This window comes from Oryctolagus cuniculus, chromosome 8 (genome assembly GCF_051225735.1).
Source record: "Oryctolagus cuniculus isolate XC-2025 breed Fujian yellow rabbit chromosome 8, ASM5122573v1, whole genome shotgun sequence".
NCBI lineage: Eukaryota > Metazoa > Chordata > Mammalia > Lagomorpha > Leporidae > Oryctolagus > Oryctolagus cuniculus.
Window position 1 is genome coordinate 125,670,590 of NC_142874.1, and position 12,619 is coordinate 125,683,208.

Genomic DNA, 12,619 nt, shown 5'->3' on the forward strand with positions numbered 1-12,619 from the left:
ATTTTTCCAAAGAGATTTTGTAAATATTGGCTCCATAAAGTCATCTTTACGGGATTCTAGATGATGTTTTATTACATATAATAAATTGCGCAGTGAACAATCAGGTAAATATGCTTATCTTTTCAAGCATTTTACATTTCTTTATAGTGAAACCATTGACTTTTATTATACATAATCACAGTCTTCATGGGCAAAATCAAAGTATCCCCTTTTCAGGTGTAATTATGTGTAACAAATGATTTTAATGACTTCTTGGATTATCTCTCTACTTATTCTAACAATTTTAAATCTATATACATGAGTATTTCAAAGGTCATTGAAAAAAAGGCCTTCTTTTATTACCAGTGACTCTGCATTTTCTATGAAAAAAATCCAACTTTTATATGAAGTGACGGCACATTCCATGATGAAATATAATCTCTCCTTCCTTTTTTTCAAGCACCATCCTACTCCCCACTGCTTGACCTGCCTACAAATGAGACTCAATGACTTTATTATGCCTTTAGTGAGTATGTGTTAATGAGTAATGTCTTTAAAGAATATGCTTTTCTGTGCTTCTTTTTTTTTTTTTTTTAATGAGCTCTTTTACTCTCATTTTGCTTATCAGGCAATCTTGTACTCAATTTTTAAGTCTGAATTCTCACATCACCTGTTCCATGTAACTATCACAAACCTATCCAGTGAACTTAGTCCATTTTGCTTCAACATTTGAAAACAGTGTCAGTTATCCAGAAATTTTTCATTCTTAAAGTGGATATGGATATTATAAACTATAAGGTCTGATATTTTTATATGTAGTCACATTTTTATGGCCAGACTATCTTATTTCAAATCTAGTTATTTATCACAGAGAATGTTTCTATTACGATTCTTTCCATGTTTTTTTTTTTCTTTTCCAGAAAAAAGCTATATAGTTATTTGGAGGCAGATTGGCATAGAAGGAGAAAGAGATTTTCTATCAGCTAGTTCACTCTCCAAAGGGTCACAACCCCTAGGTCTGGGCCAGGCAGAAGACAGGAGCCAGGAATTTCACCAGACTCTCATGTCAGGGGCAGGAATCCAAACACTCGGATCATACTTGTCTGCTTTCTCTGGCAATTAGCAGGGAGCTGGATAATTAGTCTGTTATCTGCATGTTACGGGGGATGGCTGGAAGAGAGGTTCTTGTCCCCCATAAGAAAAGAATTTCTGATGTGAGAAAGAGATTGACAATAAGCAAGCTAGCAAAGATTAATAAAGCAGTACAACTATTGGGCCAGGTTGGCAACTCAGCAAAGAACTGAGATCCCAGTCTGCATTTAGACTGTGGTTTATCTGAGTATAGGGCAGAACTTTTCTGTTTCTTTGCCTCACCTCTGTCTTCTGGGACATGGCTGGGTAAAAAGCTTTTTGAGTGTGAAATTCTTGATATGCCTCCTGGGGCTTTATTACACAGGGTTTTTGGACTGAACAGCCTTGTTGGGACTGAACCAGGAAGATTCATAGGATATAAACCAGGAAGGTTTATAGGATATAACAGGACATTTGATGTTTAAATACCAAGCTGCTTTCTAAGCATGCTTCTAAGGGCTTCTGTGATCTCTCCTAAGAAGTCCCTGCTGTGTGTCTTTTTCCTTCAGCCCCTCTCACACACATAGCCTAAAGTCTTCCTTCTTACCCAACACAGGGAGTACCATTCCTTTGGTTGTCTTACATTACATATTTCTCATTTTATTTCTAAGATTTATAGTTAATAATTTATAGTTAATAATTCTGCTGAAATCCAACTAATACTTGGTCACCTAAAAGCACAGCTTTAATAATCTACGTTGGAACCAATGGCCTCTGTAAAGTGTCTGCCGTGCATCCAAAGGATGGGCATTCCAGTGTTTGAAGAGCAACTTGATAAAATTTATTTTGTGAAGACCAAGGGAGTAGCAGTTAGATTGAACAATTTTTAAGGAAGTGAGGTATATTTTTTAAACACATCGTTCTTTTCAATCCAAAGTATACATTTCTCTATGGTATAATTTAGGCTGATGTACTGATGTTTATTCCCACCAACATATGCTAAATGCCACTCAAAGGAAATTATTCTCCATCTTGAGCATTTGAGGTCCCAACCACATATACCACAGACTGATGCAAAACATTTCTCAAAGCAGGCATAATTTTAGCTCAAAACCATATTATATGCCATTCATTAATGGCAAAAGAAAGAAAAAATTCAAATTACTCAAGAAAGGATTTTATGACTCAATAAGTCAGGATGTTTTATATGAATTATAGGAATCCCTCAGGCAGCCCTGTTCTGACTTCCTCACCTCTCATGAGCCATATTTTCATGAAGAACAAATGTTATTGTTTGCCTGACAATAAACACAATGTTAAGTACAGATTAGTTTTTGCTTTGAAGAGATTCATCAACACTCTCTCTTCCAAGTGCACGAATTTTAAAACAGCCAATAAGTAGAATGAGAAAAATTGCTTAAGACGATCACAGCCAGATTACAATCACTAAAAACAAAGTTAAAACAAGTAGGGAATTGAAACAGAGCACCTGCACTGGGCCTTGAGGGCAGATGCTACACATCACCAGCACCCAGTCTCTCAGCCTCTTTGCTGTAGCTTAAAGTGACCTTGCTCTGCCTTTTTGATTGCAAGTCAATATCTTACTAAAACAAGCTCCCTTAATTGAGGGAGTGGCAGGGCTAGTCCTACAGGGTGCTAATCAGACTCATGAAGCCATTTGTTTCTCCAATAAATCACAGCTTAATGTTCTTTCTTGTCTCAGGAGGTTTATTTTACAGGAACTGTAGGCCAGGAACAAACTGCAATTGCCGCCTGCTTGTAGCTCCCAGGTTGACGGAGGTGCACTTGATTATCAAAATTTCCTGAAGGACACAATATCGTTGAGTAATCAGAGGAGGACCATGAACACTGCCTACACCCAGGAACTGGACAGGAGTGGAGAACACTACTCTCACCCCCAACTTCAACCCATAATGGCCTTTACCCCTAAACTCACAGGGAGTTGGTGATTACGCAGTAGGTGAGGTGCAGTGCTCCTTGCTCTGTCTTTGCAATCAGCACCTCCTTTCTATCACCAACCAAATGCCAGTGAGTGACTTTCTGCATGTCAAGCTAGCAGATCCAGTCTGGGCTGTTCTACAGCAACTCTTCCAACCCTTTTTAAAGATTGTTCAATATCAGAACCGAGTACTAATCTGCAGTTACCACATCCTTTCTTCGTAGAAGTTTAAATATTTTAAGCTCATCAAAAATAGTTTTATTTTAAAAAATCAGCAGAATGTAATGATTACTGATTTCCATTAGATATTTTTGTTTTTAAAAATTTATTTATTTTTTAGTAGGTGAGATAGAGGTCGAATAACAGACAAAGAGAATTCCCATCTGTTGATTTGCTCCATAAACACAATGACACCCACTTGGGGCTGAAACCAAAAGTTGTAAATGAATCCAGGTCTCCAAAGTGGGCGACAGGGACCAAAAATTACTGGACCTCCTAGGGTCTGCATTAGCAGGAAGCTGAAGTCAGGTAAACTAGAGGAATGTTGGCCTATCAGTTAAGATGTCAGCTAAGGCACCTGCTTCTCATATACTGGAGTTCTTTAGTTCGGTACTTGGTGGCAGCTCCTTGCTCAGCAGAACCTGGGTGGTGGCTCAAAGAGTGCTTTCCTGACATCCATGTGGGTGATTTGCATTGAGTTTCCAGCTCCTCCTGGCTTTAGCCCTGATGGTTCTGGCCATTACGGTCATTTGCAAACTGAACAACCCAACTAGGGTATTGTCTCTTTGTCCCTCTGCTTCTTGAATCAGTAAGGAAAATAATTAAAAATATCTTAGACTACACAAGAAGAAATTTATTCTTTTAAAGCACAAAAGATAAACAACTACTGCTTTCAAATTTATTCAATTAAATATCTTGGAAATAAATGGATATTACTTATAAATATGAATATATTCTAAATTATTTTGGTCGAGGTTATCTTTGTCTTATTTTTAAGAAACTACAGAATTAAAATAAATTTGTTGGAATATTATTGGTTTATAGCCTAAAATTCTGAAAGCAGAAATTTTGATTTCCAAATTATTTAAAAACATAACAAAATTCAGTTATGTTATTGCTTTTCTTTTTAGTTTTATAGCAAAGAAAAAGAGAAAGATGGCTGGTGCTGCAGCTCACTAGGCTAATCCTCAGCCTGCGGTGCTGGCACTCCGGGTTTTAGTCCTGGTTGGAGTGCCAGATTCTGTACCGGTTGCTCCTCTTCCAGTCCAGCTCTCTGCTGTGGCCTGGGAAGGCAGTGGAGGATGGTCCAGGTCCTTGGGCCCTTCACCCACATGGGAGACCAGGAGGAAGCACCTGGCTCCTGGCTTTGGATCAGCACAGCATGCCAGCTGCAACACGCTGGACATAGCGGCCACTTGGAGGGGTGAACCAATGGAAAAAAAGAAGACCTTTCTCTCTGTCTCTCTCTCTCACTGTCTAACTTTGCTGTCAAAAAAAAAAAAAAAAAAGAAAGAAAGAAAAGAAAAAGAGAAAGATGAAGAAGAGAAAGAAAAAAGAGCGAGCGGGCAGCGAGCACACTTCAGTAGTCAGGAGTTCAAAAGAACACAATTAATCGAGCCATCATTGTTGCCTCCCAAGATTTGTATTAATGTGACTGCATTGCCTAAAAGAGAGTGTTAAACAATCCATGGACTCAAAAATAATCATACTGGCAAGAAAAAAATAACAAAAAATAAAATAATAAACGTTTACTGAAATTGTTATACAACTGTACAATAAAACTAATTCTAAGCAGTTTAAATATTAAAAATCTAAGTATTTAGGGCTCACAATAATCACATATTCCTATCAATTCCACTTCACAATGAAAAACTGAAGAGCAAGAAGAACCAAAAAAACAGTAATTAATTTCAGAGCTGGGATTCAAACAAAGATAATATACTTTCAGACTTTCAAATATGAATTCTGATATAAAATAATATCAGATCCTGGTTAATAGTATTACTTGTCAATTTTCAGTATGTACCTGAACCTCATCATCGAGTTGCCTCTTATCTCTGTATTTTGATACTGTTTTAAACTTTGCACACCAGGATATTAATCTTTTAGTTAATCTATTGCTTAGTGGATAATTAAATTCTACACTTTAAAATGATGCTGTTTTCTCTGCTTTTCCTTTGGAATTTAAATCCATTCCATTCTTTAAGTTAGCAGTTTTGTTCTTCCTCAACTTCTGTCTTCACGAGTTGAAATGCTGTGTATCCAAAAAATTATAGCCTGTAAATTAATATCCTTATAATCATAACTGAAAAATAGTTATATCTTCTATTTATGTGATATGTATTTTCAATATCTGCATAAAAATTTTACTGATTTTATATTTTCTAATTTACTCCATATGTTGATGTCTTTGATTTTCCTTCAGCTATCATGAGAATTCCAGGTGGGTGCCAAACAATCTCCATGATCATCTGTGAAGGCCCTGAATCTAGCAGTTTGTTGAATCAGCAAAGGAGTTAATCACCAATAGCAAAAAGCCTGCAATCTCACCTGTTTCCAGTACTAATTTTTTTTTATATGTGACTGTTGCTGCTGGTCTGTGTTGCAATCATAATTTGTTTTTTTAAAAAATATTTATTTATTTATTTATTTGAAAGTCAGAGTTACACAAAGACAGAAAGAGCCAGAGAGAGAGAGCTAGAGAGGTCTTCCATCTGCTGGCTCACTCCCCAGTTGGCTGCAATTGGCTTGTGCCTATTCCTATCCGAAGCCAGGAGCCTGGAGCTTCCTCCTCCCATGCAGGTGCAGGGGCCCAAGGACTTGGGCCATCTTCCACTGCTTTCCCAGGCCATCGCAGAGAGTTGGATTGGAAGTGGAGCAGCTGGGACTCAAATTGGTGCCCATATGGTATGCTGAACACTGCAGGCGGTGGCTTTACCCACTGCGCCACAGCGCCGGCCCCTGTAATCTTAATTTCATTATCATAAAATATTCCTTCTTTGACAAAAGTTCGTGACAGAAGAGAAGAAAAAGAGGAAAAGTTCTCTGAGATCAAGGGTAGTAGATGTGGTCAGTCCATTAATGTAACCACTAGAAATTAAGTTGTGGGTGTGACAAGAATATACTTTACAGCGTACAGGAATAAAATCTTTCTGACAAATATTTACTCGTTGATGAACATTTAGCAAAGTACAGTTTCAATTCCAGAATTCATTAAATATTTTTCTATAAAATAATATGTCATTGCATAACTAAAAATATGATTCAGTGGAAATTAAACCTATGGATTTAGATGGGAGGCTAATATTTTTACTGTAGAGTTTTCAAAAGCCTCAGTATTTGAAGTATAGTCAAATGGAATATGCAAGGGATCTTCAAAATGTTAATGGAAAATTTATTACTTCAAAATGTTAATGGCAAAAAAAGTCAAAGATTTCAAATTTTTTTCAACAACCCAAACATATCTTTCCATTCCATTTTTCTACAGACTTCACTATATCTTCATATGTATCCACCTCCAAGAAAAACAACTGGACATTAAATAAAGGTGACAATGCAGATTTTGTTCTTATTACTGTAATATGGCAGGATAGTCCAGTATAAACTGAGTTCATCTTCATTTAACACAAAGGTGACTTTAGTTTTCAAAGGGAGAACAAATAAGGAACAAAATGGGAACATAGGTAAGTAAAAAAGGATGAGCTAATTATTAACATGATTGGCCACCTTTTCATTGCATGATGATCATTCAAGATTTTGTTCACATACCGCATTCCCTTTCTTTTGTGATTTTTTTATACCAGCTCTTCCCTGATGCAGAGACGTTACAAAGTGTAAATGTGTTCTTTTTAACAAGTCAAAAATTCCAAGTCAATAGTATAGGGCCTCAGAGTGACTGGCAAACAAGCAATGTCAATAAAGTTCCAATAAAGAGTTACAAATTAATCAGAAATCCTGGTCAGAGAAGGTGAGTTTGGGAGCAGGATTAATTGCCATTGTAAGGACATTCAAGTTGAAAGGATAGGATAGAATGATCAGAATTGAGGCAAACAGATGTAATCAGTTACAAGTTCTTTAGTAAAGCATAAGATCAGTGGAAAATGGAAGGAACACAGAAACAGGAAATATTCAGAAGCTTTAGGAAAATAATTCTGAGATATCATAAATTAAAGCTGGGAAGATGGAAAGAATGAAGAGATTAGAAGAGCTTATATCATTTTTTTTTTTTTTTTTTTACAGGCAGAGTGGACAGTGAGAGAGAGAGACAGAGAAAAAGGTCTTCCTTTTTCCATTGGTTCACCCTCCAATGGCCGCTGCAGCCGGCGCTCTGCGGCCAGCGCACCGTGCTGATCCGAAGCCAGGAGCCAGGTGCTTCTCCTGGTCTCCCATGCGGGTGCAGGGCCCAAGCACTTGGACCATCCTCCACTGCCTTCCCGGGCCATAGCAGAGAGCTGGCCTGGAAGAGGGACAACCGGGACAGAATCCGGTGCCCCGACCAGGACTAGAACCTGGTGTGCTGGCGCCGCTAGGTGGAGGATTAGCCTATTGAGCCGTGGCGCTGGCCCATATGGTTTTCCAAGATGACTGAAAAGGGAAAAGACATGCTGATTTTGACTAGGGGAAGATAGCAGAAGAAAAGTTGCTGAAGTGCATTCCCAGAGGGAGAGTTAGCGAAAGGTTTGCTATGGAAATTCTACAGAAAGAAGAGAGATGGCTTAGAGCAGCATGGAAAGTGTGGACACACAGTAGTGAGCAGGGATACCACCCAGAACTCCTGCAGCCAAGGCCTGGAAAAGACACCGTCATTTTCTGAGAGCTAGCACGTGCCTCCTGATATCCACTGAAGGAGCAGACACTCCACTAAGTTACAGAGCTGTACTTCAAAGATAAAAATCATCAAAGGAGAACATTGGGGGAACTCTAAAAGATGTTGACATAGTCAAAAACTTCTTGGAAAAGATACTAGGAGCACAGGAAGCAAAAGCAAAAACAGACAAATGAAATTACATCAAGCTAAGTAACTACTACAGGGCAAAGGAAAGACCAAAAATACAAAGAGACAACTGAGAGAATGGGAGAAAATATTTGCAAGCTATGTAACTGATAATGGGTTCCTATCCAGAATCAATAAAAAAAAAAAAAAAAGAAAGTCAACAACAACAAACTATACAAACCAGATAAGAAGTGGGTAAAGGACTCGAACAGGCATTTTTCAAACGATTCGAATCAAATGGCCAACAGACACATGAAATCACTAGCCACCAGGGAAATGCAAATCAAACCACAATGAGGTTTCATCTCACCCCAGTTAGAATGGTTCTCATTACAGAAATCAAAAAACAGTAAATGCTGATGAGGGTATGGTGGAAAAGGTACCCCAGTACACCATGGACATGTAAACTAGTATAGCCATTGTGAAAGATAGTATGAAGATTTCTCAGAAATCTGAATGTAGATCTTCCATATGACCCAGCCATATCATTCCTGGAAATTTACACAAATGGAATGAAATTGGCTTATGAAAGTGTTTTCTGTACCCACATATTTATTACAGATCAATTCATAATAATTAAGATACGGAATCAAATCAGATGTCCAGCTACCAATGACTGTACATAGAAAATGTATATATACACTGTGGAACACTACTCAGCCATAAAAATGAACTCCTCTTTTTCAACCAAATGGGTGCAACTGAAAGCCGTTATACTTAGTGAAATAAGCCATCAAAGAGTCAAATATATGTTTTCCCTCATCTGTGTTAACTAATAGAATACAAACAAAGTAATGTATATGAGTGAAACTGACATTTTTATATTTGATTATTGTTTACAATCCTTGTCTCTACTGTTGAGGAATAGTACTTTCTTTTTTCTGCTTCTTATTATTTGTTGAATCTTTACTTAGTGGAGGGTTAAGCTGATGATTATAAAATAAACAGAAAGTATGTCATTGTAAAAATTAAAAGAAATAGTAAGAAAGGAAGGAGGAGGAAGGATGGGAGTGTGGGAGGGATGGTAAGATGAGAAGTATCACTATGCTCCTAAATCTGTATATATGAAATACTAAATCTGTATATATGACATACTTGAAATTATGTCCTTATATAAATAAAAATATTTTAAAAAGAAAGAAAATTACTGTAAAATTCAGACTATGAATTAGTTTTATGTTTCAGTTTATCATCACTGTATAGATTTAATGTAAGAGATTTATGTTTTCTTTTTTCAAATTTTCATCTTACAATATCTTGACATCTTAGAATCAGTGTTACCAAATATTACACATCATGCAGATGATGGCTTAGGAAATTTGCTCCAAGATCCTCTGAGTTCTTCTACATGGACTGCAGAGACCCAAGCTCTACTGCCCACGATGCTAAGTGGGTACCTGAATTAGAAGTGGAGGTGCAAGGACTCAGCTGGCACTCTGAAATGGGATGCTGACATCCCAAGTGGTGACTTAACCTATTGCACAAAAGCCTCTTCCACAAATGATTCTCTTAATTGTTATTTTTATCACTTCATTTTATTGTTTTCCTACATCATAAATTTTCATTTCTAAAACTTTTTAATTTGTTTATCTTAAAATCCTATTCTTATTTTTTCTCTGTCTATAATCATTGAGCATGGTCTGTGTGTGGTCTGCTACTTCCTCTGTGGTTTTCAGAGTTAATGTGGATTCCTGACAACACTGAACATGTTCTGACTTGTGGCAGCATCTCTTCAGAATGGTTCATTTAATCTCCACTGCTGTGTGTTAATGGGATCAGCAGTTTCATTATAATTCATTTGAACGTTCTCTTCTTTGCTTGTAGTCATTATATTCTGTAGATAGAGTAAATTTTGGCCCTTATTTTAAAATATATCCTTATTTGTGTTCTCAACCTTTTTAGAATTCCTACATGCAGCTATTTATGAATACCTCAAATGCTAGTACTTGGCTGTGTGTGCTTTTCTGTGTTTTGTTTTTTTTGTTTGTTTGTTTCTTCTTGCTTTGTGTGTGTTTCAAGGACAGTAGAAAATAATATACCACAGAATGAAGTTATTAAAGGTTAGAGTTCTAGAGTAGTTCACCTATCTTATGCCTCATCTCACAAGTTTTTAGCCCAGTTTTGTCTTCAGCCTTTGCAGTTGCAAGGAGCTCTGCACAGTCATCATCTGATGGCCCAAATTCCCACCTTCTGCATGGGGACTTCTCTGACACCTCCACCCGGAACCCCTGAGGCCCTCATCTAGCACCCCCTCACACCAGCGTAAACCGGCAGTGTGAGCAATAGCAGCTGCTGAAAAAGGTTCCCTCTTTCCCACTATGGTTTCCTGCTGAGTTCCAGTTGTTCACAATGCTAGTTTTACTTTTTTTCAGCAATTTCCTCGTTTGGTAATTTTTTCAACTGGAAAATATGATCAACTAGCAGCATTACTCTCAGACACCATACATTTCTTTTTCTGTAGACACTCAGAGTATAAACTAGACCCTTGGTAGGTTCTTTGAATTATTCTTGTTTCTTTTTTTAACTTTTATTTAATAAATATAAATTTCCAAAGTACAGTTTATGGATTACAATGGCTTTTCCCCCCATAACTTCCCTCTCACCCACAACCCTCCCATCTTCTGCTCTCTGTCCCATTCCATTTGCATCAAGATTATTTTCAATTATCTTTATATACAGAAGATCAACTTAATATATATTAAGTAAAGATTTCAACGGTTTTCACCCACACAGAAACACAAAGTGTAAAATACTGTTTGAGTACTATTTATAGCATTAATTCACATTGAACAACACATCATTTTTTCCAGATCTGAGAAGAATGTCTGGTATTTTAAATTTAACTGAAAAGTGATATCTGTTAAATACAAGAGTGGGAATAAGAGAGGGAGGAGATGTATAGTTTGGAACATGCTCAATCGGACTTGCCCCAAACTGTAGAGTTAGAAACGTGCCAGGGAATTATTTTTGTTTCTACAGGCTTCGTTGTTCAGTACACGTGGAAGTCCTTGGTCCAGTTAATGGCTGCTCATAAGAGTATGGCTCTTGAAAGAATACAATACCCAAGAGATATTATCACTAAGACCAATAGAAGGATAATAATAAGAGTTTGAAAAATGCTTTTAAACCAAAGTATTCAAAAGCAAAGATATTACCAGATGTAGGATTTTCAAATGAATTGGACTGCAAGGAATTTCTTTGTGTCAGGAGAGCTGAGAAGAGACTAAACAATGGAGCTTCTCTTTGGGGTTGCAGGGAAACAGATTCCTCTCTCCCCTTCCAATCTTGTTAAACAGGAAAAAGTGATACACCTGAACTTGGATAGCCAAAAACTTAGTAATGGTTCATGACTGGTAAAGACATGACATCTCAGAAGCTAAGACAGTAGAGACAAGATCTTGGTGGTTATACAAAATGAGTGTAAAGGGTTCCCTTGGGTACCTGCACTTGTTCACTGGCCTTTCTTTGGATATCACTACTGTTGCCACAAACCATCAAAAACAGGATGGAAGGGATAAAGGAAGGAAGGAAAGATGGAATGAAGGAAGGGAGGGGGAGAGGGAAGGATGGAGGAGGGATGGACAGACTTATCAAAGACTTAGTGAAAGCAGTGAGGGTCTGTGGCATTTAATCTATGATCTTCTTCAGCCCCTTGTAGTCCAGTGTAACAGCAATTGCACTGCCGACAAGGATACCAGGTTCCTTCTACTATTAGCTGCTAGTTAAAAGTTATGAAATAAGCCCTACACCTACGGAACGAAAGAACATCAGGCCTCCTCTCTTTTTATCAAGCACAGCTGTGTTATGTGCTATAGAAGACAAATTGAGAAAAGTGTGACCAAGAGAAAAAAAAAAAGAAGAAATAACTTTATCAAAGACAAGATAAAGAAACAATGAGAGTCTGTTTCTGCTGCATCTTCCTAGCACACTGTCAAAGCAATTCCACTGGAGGTAAGTGCACATTATACCACTGGACTTTCAGCTCCCAAGAAAATATGGACGAACACTCCCTCCCCACTTCTTCCGTAAATCAGAAGTAATACAGAGGTTGTACTGATTCATAGCCCACTGAGAATTAAAACTACCAAATAGATACTGACCAACATACTCATAGCTTAGCAGGTCCATGATGGGAGAGGCAGAAAAGACTGGAACCTAGAGACTTACTACTCCAGCAGGGATGTCACTCAGAGAGATTTGTGCCCCTGTACCTGCCCCAAGCCACATACGATTCAATTTACATGAAATACCCACAACTGGAACATCTATGGATAGAGAAAGCAAATTAATACTCACGTAGGACAGGAAGAATAAAAAATTGCAATATGTTGGCGGAACAAAGGATAAAAGGCACATGGGTTCTTTTTGGAGCAATGAAGTGAAAAAAATTGATGGTGTTGATAATTACACATTCCTGTGAAATGCTGAATTATAATGTTTGAATTGTGAATTGTATAGATGTGAATTATATTTTATCAAAATCTTTACATACATACACACAGGCAATCCTTTGATCCACACTTTCAAAGAACTGTGGATGAACTGTCTAATTATTTTTAGTTCTGTGTCAGGGAGACTACAGATGCAAGTCACCTCTTACTTTCCACTGCTTTTTC